The following is an 11126-nucleotide window of genomic DNA, read 5'->3' on the forward strand; positions in this document are numbered from 1 at the left end:
CCATATTTTATTCTCTTTCTTCTTTCCCTCTGTGAAAGGGACTTTCATTGAAATTCATGCTCTCAAGGACCGGCACCCATGCAAGGCCAGAAGATAATAGGCGACCTATTTACCCAGCAGTTTTATTTATCTTTTCTTCCCTCCCTACCTCCTCCTTCTCCCCCCCTGGCTTTGGATTGATCATGGTCGCTGCAAGATAACAGCTGTCTCCTGTGCATTAGCATTGCAAATGAAATAGAAGAGAAAGAAGTGGAGCTTCAGTGTGTTGAGCCACAGGCCTGCAGTCTGGGCTGGAAGAGAGCGGATCAGCATGCTGACCAAGTGCTGCCTGGACACTATGGGACAAGGCGCAGCTGACAGTGGGGCACGGACACAGCAGTTGTTGTCAGTTGCTTTGACAAAATGATATTTTCAAGATATATCACCATTTTCATCGTATTTTTAATATGATCTTGGGTGACTTCATTAGTGACCAGTGGGCATAGGACATAAAAAGTTCAGAATTACTTTTTTCATTATTATTTTTCTGTTTTGTTTTCTTTCAGTCAGTATGTGGAGCAGTTATAGCTGGTGTACTATCCTGCCTGTTGTGTTAACAAAGGATACAATTTTAATGACAATTTATAGGGTTAATCAATCCTATCTGCACATGTAAGGCCCACACACATGAAAACTGGCATTGAATGACTGACACAGGAGACAAAGGCCGACTGTTGTGTCACCTAACAACTGTGTCTCAGCGGAAAAGCTGCACATAAACGCACCAAAGAGACTACAGTCAACTAGAGCAATTGGTATGTAACACATTGCAAAAACAAGGGTCATGGATGCCATGACGTAAATTTGGTTGCAACTAAATTCTACATTAAAGACTTATCAAAGACTTATTAAAGACTTGAATCAAATTGACAGTAAAGTTGACTTTTTTTTTTTTTACTATTACAGCATACATATCTGCTTATGTTCTCCTTTGAAAAAAAGACATCAAAAGGGAAACATTTATAGTATATAATTTTTGGATTCATGATTGTGCCTCTAGCTTCACATTAAAATGACATGATACGGTTCCCATACGTAGGCATGTAGGCTACAGCATAAGTTTGTTTGCTTTGTCCCTTGTTCCCCTGCTGGGGCTCAGCCTGCCAGCAGCTGTCAATCAAACACGGACACAGACTGTGCACAGGATGCCTCGAACTGCAAACAAGCTCATTTATGTCTCTGTTAAGAATTTTTATTCCATGAAGATTTGATATTTTATAAAAAGACTGTAAAAAGCAACTCTTGTTTGCGTGGTGTAAAGTCTGTTGGCTGAGAGAGAAGGCACACGGAGGAGGAACACTAATGTGAATACGTTTCTTGGCTAATGCGCTCGAAGAGCAATTTTCATTCAATTGAGAGGCCTGCTTCTTTGAGTTTCAGTATCTAGTTCTAATAATAAACCCATGGCCTTAATACAAGGAGAGCAAAAGGAGTTCATCTTGTATCATGGTTAATGAGCTAGAAGCCAAAAATCTAAACTACTATAGTTGGATTTTGCTGTTAACCCTGGCGCTAATGTATCCACTGATATTCTTATATATTACAAATATCTACATAAACAAAACATTTTGATGATCCCTCAAATATGGTTGTCAAACACGTGTGACAAAGATACGTTTGCCATGGCGCCTGGATATCTCATGGTTTTAACAACAGGTATAACTGTCCAAAATGAGCATGTTTGTCTGCATTATGTTCTGTAATAAAAAAAAGTTATAATATGGGCACATATTGGGCAACAACATAGGCCAACTGATGTATCAGTCTGGCAAAATTCATTTAACCATGAGTACCAACTTTAATAACTTTAGCATTTGTATCTTTTTAGATATATGATGAAAAAGTGCTTGTCCACATTCATATATACTGCTCTTACCATCTTTCTAATTGTGGTATTTGGGTTCCAAGTTGATGCAGTTCATTGATGGAAGTGCACACAATAGATTTGCTTGCTGATGGTCATTTATTACATTTAATTCTTTATCAAGTTCATACAGATTAAATCAGTGCAGGATTATTGATTTTTATCCATTAAAATCCAAGGACTTTGTGATCATTGCATTGAAAGGCCACCACATGTGTCCAGAGCGAAAAATGCATTTACTTTGGCCATGCGGTGAATGCAGCCGTATTAAACCAGGATCGATTAACACAATGTATTTATCCATCCTTCACACAGGGATGTATGTTAGTATCCAAGGACACATCTTATTAATATCACTTCTACTGGGAGCCAATACAGGTACTGTAGGGGATTGTTCCAAACCTCAGCAAAGAAATATTGTCATGGTTACCATCGAGCACTTCAGACAAAGCCGCAAGAATCCTTGTGGAGTATGAACTGAAACGCACACGTGCACATGAATACATAAAAAAGGGGTACAAAAATCAGAGCAGGTAGTAGGTAGTGTTGTGAAAGAGGTTGAAAGTAACTAAATTTACTCAAGTGCTGAACATTTCAGAGTTAAATATTGTACTTTTTCCTCAACTATATTCATTTGACAGACACGATTATTAGTATCTTTTGCAGATTAAAGATATCAAGTTAATGGAAAACAAAGTAGTGGTTCTCAACCTGTTCAGCTTGTGACCACTTACAATAAAAGCAGTATCTAGTTGGGCCTTTTTGTCATCAGATGTCTGTAAGTGCTTCCACTAAAGAATAAGTTACCCTCAAAATGACTTAACCACTCATATTTTAAGACATAACTCAGATTTCAAGGTGAGCAAAGAGAAACTTCCTACTTCAGTAAAATAATGTGAAAACAGCCTTCAAGTATTAAACTCTACACTTACATCAGTCTGAACAGGGAAGGTCCAACATCTAAGCAAAGACACAATAAGCAATACATATTTTTGCACAAAGAAGAATCAAAAGACTATCTGAAGTATCAAATATTTTACAAAAAACCTGACTAGATGTAGGTTTCATCATTTCATTTATCAGCTTTTTTTTCATTTTCTATTTCCTACTCCACTGAAGCGTAACTCCACCAATTGTACACACTTTAGTGTTTTTACAGGTCTTGGGGAGTACTACTGCATGTGAAAAAAATAGTTTAACTAACCATTTCTGAAAATCTATGTGAAATTGTCCTAAAACACCTCTCCCAGTCTAGCCCAAAGAATTCAAAGCTGTTGTTGAACCATTTGGAGTACAGGCATGGTTTCGAGCTCTGTTGAGAGGTTGCATTCAGATTTTTTTCCCCCCAAACAGAAGCTTGGTAAGTGCTTCTGGCATTGGTCGAGACTCGGATATATTTATTCGTTTTTCTTGCGTGCACGTGTCGTGTCGTTCCCCATATTAGCTAGAAAACACATTGGGTCCCCATCATATAGTCTTACATAAGTCAGAATTGGAATGCAGGACTTTTACTTCAATTTTTTACAGAGCAATTCCTTCAAGGAAAACGGGTTTCTTCTCCCCCACTGTTAATGAGAGTTACCTGCGAAAGATCAGTGATGTAGCTTCTCTGCTTGAGCCCACCTCAGATTTCACGGGGCCAAAGAGACGCACAGAGGAAGGACAAGTAAACTGGCTCGGTCCTTTACAAATGCTAGAGTGGCCATCCTCCCACTGCCAGTCCCTCACACAGGACCACAATTAAATTCTTCGCCCACTCATTCTTTTCCTCTTTTTTTGTCTCTTGAGAAGACACCTCACTTGAGAAACCACTGAGGCTGCTTTTTAAAGGTCCCTGTGTGGCAGGGTGACAGAGGACACCACTCTCTGCCTTTTCTCTCATTTGGAAAGACCGAGTGAAATTGAAAAGGGGGTCCTCAGCTCCCTCCCTGAAGACCCTCTCTACCCCCTCCACCTCACCCCACCATCCCAGCCTCGGCCTGGGTGGACTCCCTCGGTCGGTTCTCAGACCTCCCCTGTCTGTGTGATACCGCGGTATTGTGAGAGACTGACAAAGAACAGGAAGCCCGGGGTCGGCAGGGCTCGCCTGAAGGTCAGCTCAATCAGTCTCTGTATGATGGATGCAGCGCGGGGGCCAGGTCACCTGAAATGCACCAAACAAGATGGGTCGCTGCACACCCTCCTTGGTCCCTTTGCAGCTTCTGCTGTTCACTTGTTTCATTTTCCCTTTCTCTTTCACACACACACACACACACACACACACACGCACACACACCCACACCCACACACACACACACACACACACACACACACACACAAACATACAAATATACACCTACAGCACTTTCTATATCCCTCTGCCAACTTTTTGCTTTTAAAGATACTGTATAAGGGGTTCTACAAGTGCATCTAAATCTATGTTTAGAAGTGCCAGAAAAAAAACAGGCAAACATTTGAAAGCATGCAAACCAAGATGAAGAAAGTAATTCATGCTTTGTTTTTTTGCAAAGCATGTAATATTTTGATAGTTTGGGGAGACAGACTCAATTACACTCAAGTAAAAATAGGCTAGAAAATGTAAAAGTGGGAAAATAAATGCAAAATTATCTGCAAGGCTTAACACCATGGGTCTTAAAATGTGCATTTTTCAGTCCTTCAATCAGAGATATACTGTTGAATTTAAAGGTTAAGTATAAATTACATTTCACTTTGGTTCACTCCAGGTGTCTTTCTGATGATTAGCAGGAAACCTTTTACAAAAAAGCAAACTGTTTTACAGGAAGAAAACAGGGGAAAGACGAGGATAACAGAGACAGAAGAGACAATATATAAAAACAATTACGTGTAAAACCGACAAAATAAAAGTTATTTAACCAACATAAGAGATAGCGAATGGGTTTAATGATAGTTTGTGAAGAAATGCACTGATTCGGCTTTTCTTTGCAGGAGAGAGAAAAGCAACAACAACTACAGCACGATCATCTTCATTTACAATTGTATCATTTTCTTTTTCCTTTTCTTTATGAACAAAGTACAGAAGTTCATCAAGTTTCCTTCTCTTCTTTCACACAAGTGACATTGACGTAAGTTACACGAATTCTGCTAATATGAGAGCTCGCCACCAATTTCTCTGCTGCCCCAGCAGCCTGAACACTGTCAGCGGGTGGGATGAGGCCTGTGTGTGTGTGTGTGTGTGTGGGTGTGGGTGTGGGTGTGCGTGCGTTTGCGCGTAGGGGTGTCCATCGTCGTCATGGAGACCCCTGTGTGTGGGAAGCAGTCCAAACATGACAGGGCTGAGTTTACTGACTCAAGGTGACTGGGCCGAGGGCACAGCAGCACACAACGGGGGGACAATGGCAGCTCCATTAGTGCTAATGGGGGACACATGTAACAGGATTAGGGGTGAAGACACCTGGGGGGGGGGAGACCACATGGAGAGATGGTACACCCGTCCCACCCACCCCCAAAAACCTTTCCCTGTCGTGTCCCACTCCATCAAACTTGTACAAAACCAGGAGTCTGCTGTGGAGAGACGGCTGCCTGCCCACTGTGTTAGTCGTTTTTGACCAAAAAAACAATGAGATCGCACCACTTTCATGTCTTGGAGAAATATGCTTAGCCTCAAAAGATTCCAAAGCTATTCTAATGAAATGCAAGCTTACCTATTTGGGGAATTTGTTACAATACATCGGGACATCACATGCCTCACAAGATCTAAATTCTTTGGTTTTGATGCCTAAAGATGAGACGAGACATTTCTGCTTTTTTTCATATCAATGAAACAATTCAAGAACTGTTTACATACATTTAAAAGTTCATTGAAATCAAGCCATAATAAAAGTGTTCCCTCATACTGAATACCATGAACCAATTACAAGTGGAGGAAAAAGTATTTGTCAGAAGATGCAAGTATTGGCAACAACATGGAAAAACGGCATAAAAATACTTATTGTAAGGATTTGATTGTTATCATCATTGTTATTATTTATACAGCAACAGTAGTAATGTTGGACTTGGTCAAGGATCTAATTTCAACTGCTTATATACTTTCCATCTATAACAATATATAACATTTTAATAACTTTTATTTAAATTTAAATTCTATGATCTAATATGTTTTTTTCTATCTGAAAAGTTGCCAGTAATTGTATATGGTCAAGTAAAAGTACAACAACGATTTCCCTGTTAAAATGTTGTGGAGTAGAAGTTCAAAGTACGTGAATACAGTGAATAGGAGTACAGTGAGTACATGAATTTACATATTTAGTTACTTTCGACAACTGATTTTCTCTTTTTATAAAAGCTTTATATTTGGCTTTCTTAAAACTGGTCAAATATTCGTTCAATCTATAAGGATAATGTAGTAGTGTCAGTGTAAATGGTAATTAATAAACATCTGACACAGTGACAGTGAAAAAGTTGTGTAAAGATGATGGGGTGACTTTTGGAAAAGGTTTCTTGAGTTAATCTAAAACTGTTGGGCCTAATAATGCTGGCTGATTCAAAAGAATTTTTAAAAAAAGACTAGTTTCAAATATTTACAACAGACCGCATCCCTCAATCAGAACATCTACATCACCACAACTCTCACCTTCCTAGCAGCAATGTAAATCAAACAGAAATAAATCTGAGACAGAGGTTAATGAATCTTCATTGGTGGATCGTGAGTCTTTCCCAGTCGTCCCGCCCCTCCATCCCTCTCAGCTCATCCCTCATCCCCACTTTTCTGTCTCCCCCTTCTGCAAATTCCTCAACTCTGCCCAAGACGCCCAGTCAATTAATAAGACATTGTCTCCTCCCCTTGGAGCCCGTGCACAAGAGGCCACCCAGGAGCCAGCGGGCCTTCCCTCTAAAGCTGCTTCACTGGTGGCCCCCAGGAATGCCAATCGCTTTGGGAACAGGCAGAACAGGGTTGGATAGGAGGGGGTCTGGGAAGCTGGATAATAGAAACAGCCCCATCATGCTCATGTGCTGGGGCAAGCCAGTCAAAAATTGGAGGCCAACAAAAGGAAATGCGTTCCACTCCCAAGGATCGGAGGCACTTCACCCCTCTACAGTCCAGCCTAAAACCCCGCCCTCGGAAACACACAAGCAAGTGTGCACACACACACACACGCTCATGATTGTGCCATACTTGAGAGAACATTGCATTGGCTTACATTCACTTCCTGCTGGCTTACCATAAAACTTAGATCTAGCCCTTATCTTAACTAGTGAACCAAAAGCGATGATGAGACCTGGCCAAAACATCTGCACAGGACTAGCAGGGTGTCAGAAGTCAGTCCTGTCAAGTACAGCTCAACAAGACCACCACGACACACTCATCAAAACGCAGCTCAGAGCCAAAAGTCCTCCATCATGCCCTGTCCATTTTGTATTCATCTCTTAGCTCCCCCTCCATTTGAGCAAATGCCCTTTGAGAGGAGATTTGGACAACTGCACAGGAAATGTCTGTTCCGCGTGTGGAACTCTCTGTAACTTTTGGTAGAATTTGGTGCATTTTCATATGCATAGGTTAGTTGGCGGGCTGCACAACTGATCAAAATATTATCAAAATCGCAATATGGCAAAGTGCAATATCCAAATCAGAAGAAGCTGCAGCTTCTTGATAGAAGCTTACATGTGTGAGAGAAAAACCCATTATGATGGAGTGCTGTCATGCCTCAGAGATGCCCTCGCTACAAATCGTGCTGTCCAGATGTGTGTTTGGTTACAGGCCCCGACAAAAAAGTCACGCTGTCACGATTATTACCAGTTGCTTCCGTGAAAATTAAAATTGTGATGCAAAAATTATCATTATAATGTGTCGGTTTGCACTATAACATCTTGACAAGCACTATATCAATAACCACTGATCAATTTCATATCGCAATCACAATATTGATCTTGAATTGCAAATTGCAAACCTACAGTGCTTCAACATAGCTGACACTAGCCTATATTATTGATTATTGTTTTTTAAAAAAAGCAGTATTGCATGCACACACAAAGGACACGGTACGTAATGAGTTTTTTTCCCACTGAGCATCCAATATTGATATCGACATTGCAAAATCAGCCAGGCAAAAGCACTATTTGTATTGTTTTTGCAATAGTATTAAGATGATAATAGCCTTTATTATTGAAAGTAGTTGTTTATATGGGGGTTATAGCAGTATGATGTATGGAATATTGACCTGTCTGTTCACTAGACAATTCTCTACCAACCTACCCTGCCTGCGGGGTCGACAGCTACCTGTCTGATGTCACTTTTGCTGCCCACAATTGACCGTCACAGGATAATGATGGATGCCAACATATGCATTTATCAAGGCATATCGGACAACTTACAACACTTAGCTAAGCAGCAGATATAATTGGCATTAGAGGGATAATTAAGAAATGTTAGCACTAGCAGTCTCACCTGTTGGGAGGCTGTAGCGTCGCTCCTCCTCTCTCCTCGGCCACCTGAATTTCACACAACACTGGTAACGTTATCTTTGAATAATACATGTGTTAACTTATTTTACGTTTTGTATTTGACGTTTTGTTTTTGTTTTTTGCTCACCGTCATGCTTTTTCGCTACTTTGGCTGTTTAACTTGTGTTTCCGCTTTCCACTTTGACGTCCTCCGATCATTTCCGGCTTGACCTCTGACACGCCATGAATGGACTGATCCACTACAGGGGGGGGGGGTGAATACGGGCGGTACCACTTCTGCCATATAGAAGCCTGTAGTTGGTAAACACAACATTACATTGGAGACTGTACTGGAGAGGTCATGATGGGAAGTACACATGCTTCTAATAAACCACATAAAAAACAGGAATGATAATATTAATAATTTAGTTTTTCTTTTTTTTGTTTGACCGTTTGTTCTTCCTGATAATGAACGTTGAAACTCAAAGACGAGGAGGAAGAAGTGAACAATTCTGGGATCAAATAGATGAGTGTCTTCCAGATTGCCAGTCCAGACTAATCATACCAGGCAAAGTTTGATAAAGGAATGTTTTTTTCATTTCCTCTTTCAAAGGTTGCACACACTTCCTATGTATTGATATTTATTTCCTTTTGTCTCAAACTGCCAGTTCGAGGGTGGAGCTTGGGATGAGCTGTAGTACTACACTGCTGTTACTGCTGTTATGAGACCATCTTACAATGTTTAAGGATTTGCAGACCAATACAAATAACTTGGAAATAAAGAAACATTACATAGGGTGATCTTAACTGTTATATTTTCCACAATGGTAAAATGGGGAAAGCTCATTTTCCCGTTTCAGCATGAAAGTGCACAAAATGAAGTCTATGAAGAAACTGTTTTCTGAGCTTGGTGTGGAAGAACTGCAGAGACGCATGGCTCCAACCCCACCCAACACCTTTCAGATCTCGATTTATTGATTTGACTGATTTATTGATTTGTTTCTGGTTGCTGTAACCTCTATGAACGTATGAACACGAACATACAGATCAAATCGCTTGGTCATAAAATCAGAGACATTTACTGAAAGCTGAGGGGAGGCTTTCGGAAATATGGCTGCCGACAATACACAGTGGCATGAACGAGAACAAAAGTGAAATTGTCTCAGGTCGCGCTTTGAAGGTGAACACAAAGGGGTTGGCATAAATAGGCACGATTATGCTTCACAGCACAACAAACAAGGGATCACATTGTCTTGACTTTGGTGCTACTGTTGAAAACAACCTGTTCCAGAATGTCATATTCTCTACGTGTCAAAACTGCATCAGCCACCACTACACCATTGTTGAGAAGGAAAAAAAGAGTCTAATACGCGTCTGGGTACAGGGAATGAATCAACCGGCCATATCTTGGGCTTCCTTTTGAGTCAGATTTGGGTTGTATTTTTGTCTTGATGTATTAGCCAATTGTCTCCCTCTAAAAAATTCTCAGTGATGGATTTTAGAGTGCCAACCCTCCATTTGAATACTTGACCACAGCATACAACACATTGTTTACTATGCCTAATGGATAGCGTGCTAGTGCAGGGAGATTTCAAAGAAAAAAGATATCATGCACACACACACACACAACGCACACACTGGACTCACTGTGTAATGTGTGTCTCCCGCTGAGCATCCATATTGACATCCACATCGCAAAATTAGCCAGGCAAAAGTGCTCAGTAAGTGCACCATCTGTGTTGTTGCATGTAGTAGCAAGTGGGGTGAAATCACAATAGTCGCTGGATTGAGAGCCAAGCAAAAAAATATAAAAAATACTGTGCAGTAGTAGGCTACTGTATCAACCAGATTGTAATATGTATTATAGTTTTATAAAATGCTACAACGCTACGTTGCTGCGACTTCACCTGACTTTCCATTGGCATTAGGATGAACAAATAATATCATTTTTGGATGAACTTATCCTTTAATGGTACTTGGTAACTTGGTACTGGCTTTGGTCAAGGCTAGCCCCAGGCTGGTAGTTAGATAGCTAGGTAGTGACTTTTGAACAGCCACAACTGTGATAGTTAGAGGATAACCAGTTACAGAATATGCTCAATGATGAACTATAGTAGCACTAGACCCAGTCATTGTCTTTATGCAGGCATATCTAAGGTTTGCTGTTATTGGCTTACATTAGCCACATGAGCTAAAGATCATACCAGGACAGCTGGTATGACCTGTCAATTGACCTCTGTTAAAGTGATATTTGATCTGATGATGGAAAAGCTTGAAACAAAACTCAGAAAAGGGAAATGTTGGACTTAAAACCTTACAGAGTAAACAGGAATCCCCCCAAAAATGTTCTTAATAGCATTTCTGGCATCAACCCCATTAAAAAAGAAAAAGAATCTGTGACTTTTGATTAATTGACCATCATTCTAGATTGAATGGAGACCTTAAAAAAATAATCCACCCATTGCCTGTTTTTTAAACATAACTAATGCAGCAGAAATCCAGAAAGCATTCTTGACCTCTGACCTCTGCAACGCTTTGATCCAGAACTTCTCCAGTGACTTCATCACCAGATCTTGGAGGCAAATCACTGGTTTGGTTTGGACGCATAGTCTGATTTTTAATTCCAAAAGCAATCGACGATGTATTCACCTGCTTAACACCAAAACATTTAGTTTTACTTATGTATATTTACTATATATAACTTCTCCCAGAGAGCAGGTGAATTTGACAGGAGCAGTCATTGTCCAACTGACTGAGAGCCAAAGAGCGTCCTCTCCTGTCAGTATACGGTAACACATGACAGCAAGGACCACTTGTAGCAATT

This window comes from Sparus aurata, chromosome 16 (assembly GCF_900880675.1).
Source record: "Sparus aurata chromosome 16, fSpaAur1.1, whole genome shotgun sequence".
Taxonomy (NCBI): Eukaryota; Metazoa; Chordata; class Actinopteri; order Spariformes; family Sparidae; genus Sparus; species Sparus aurata.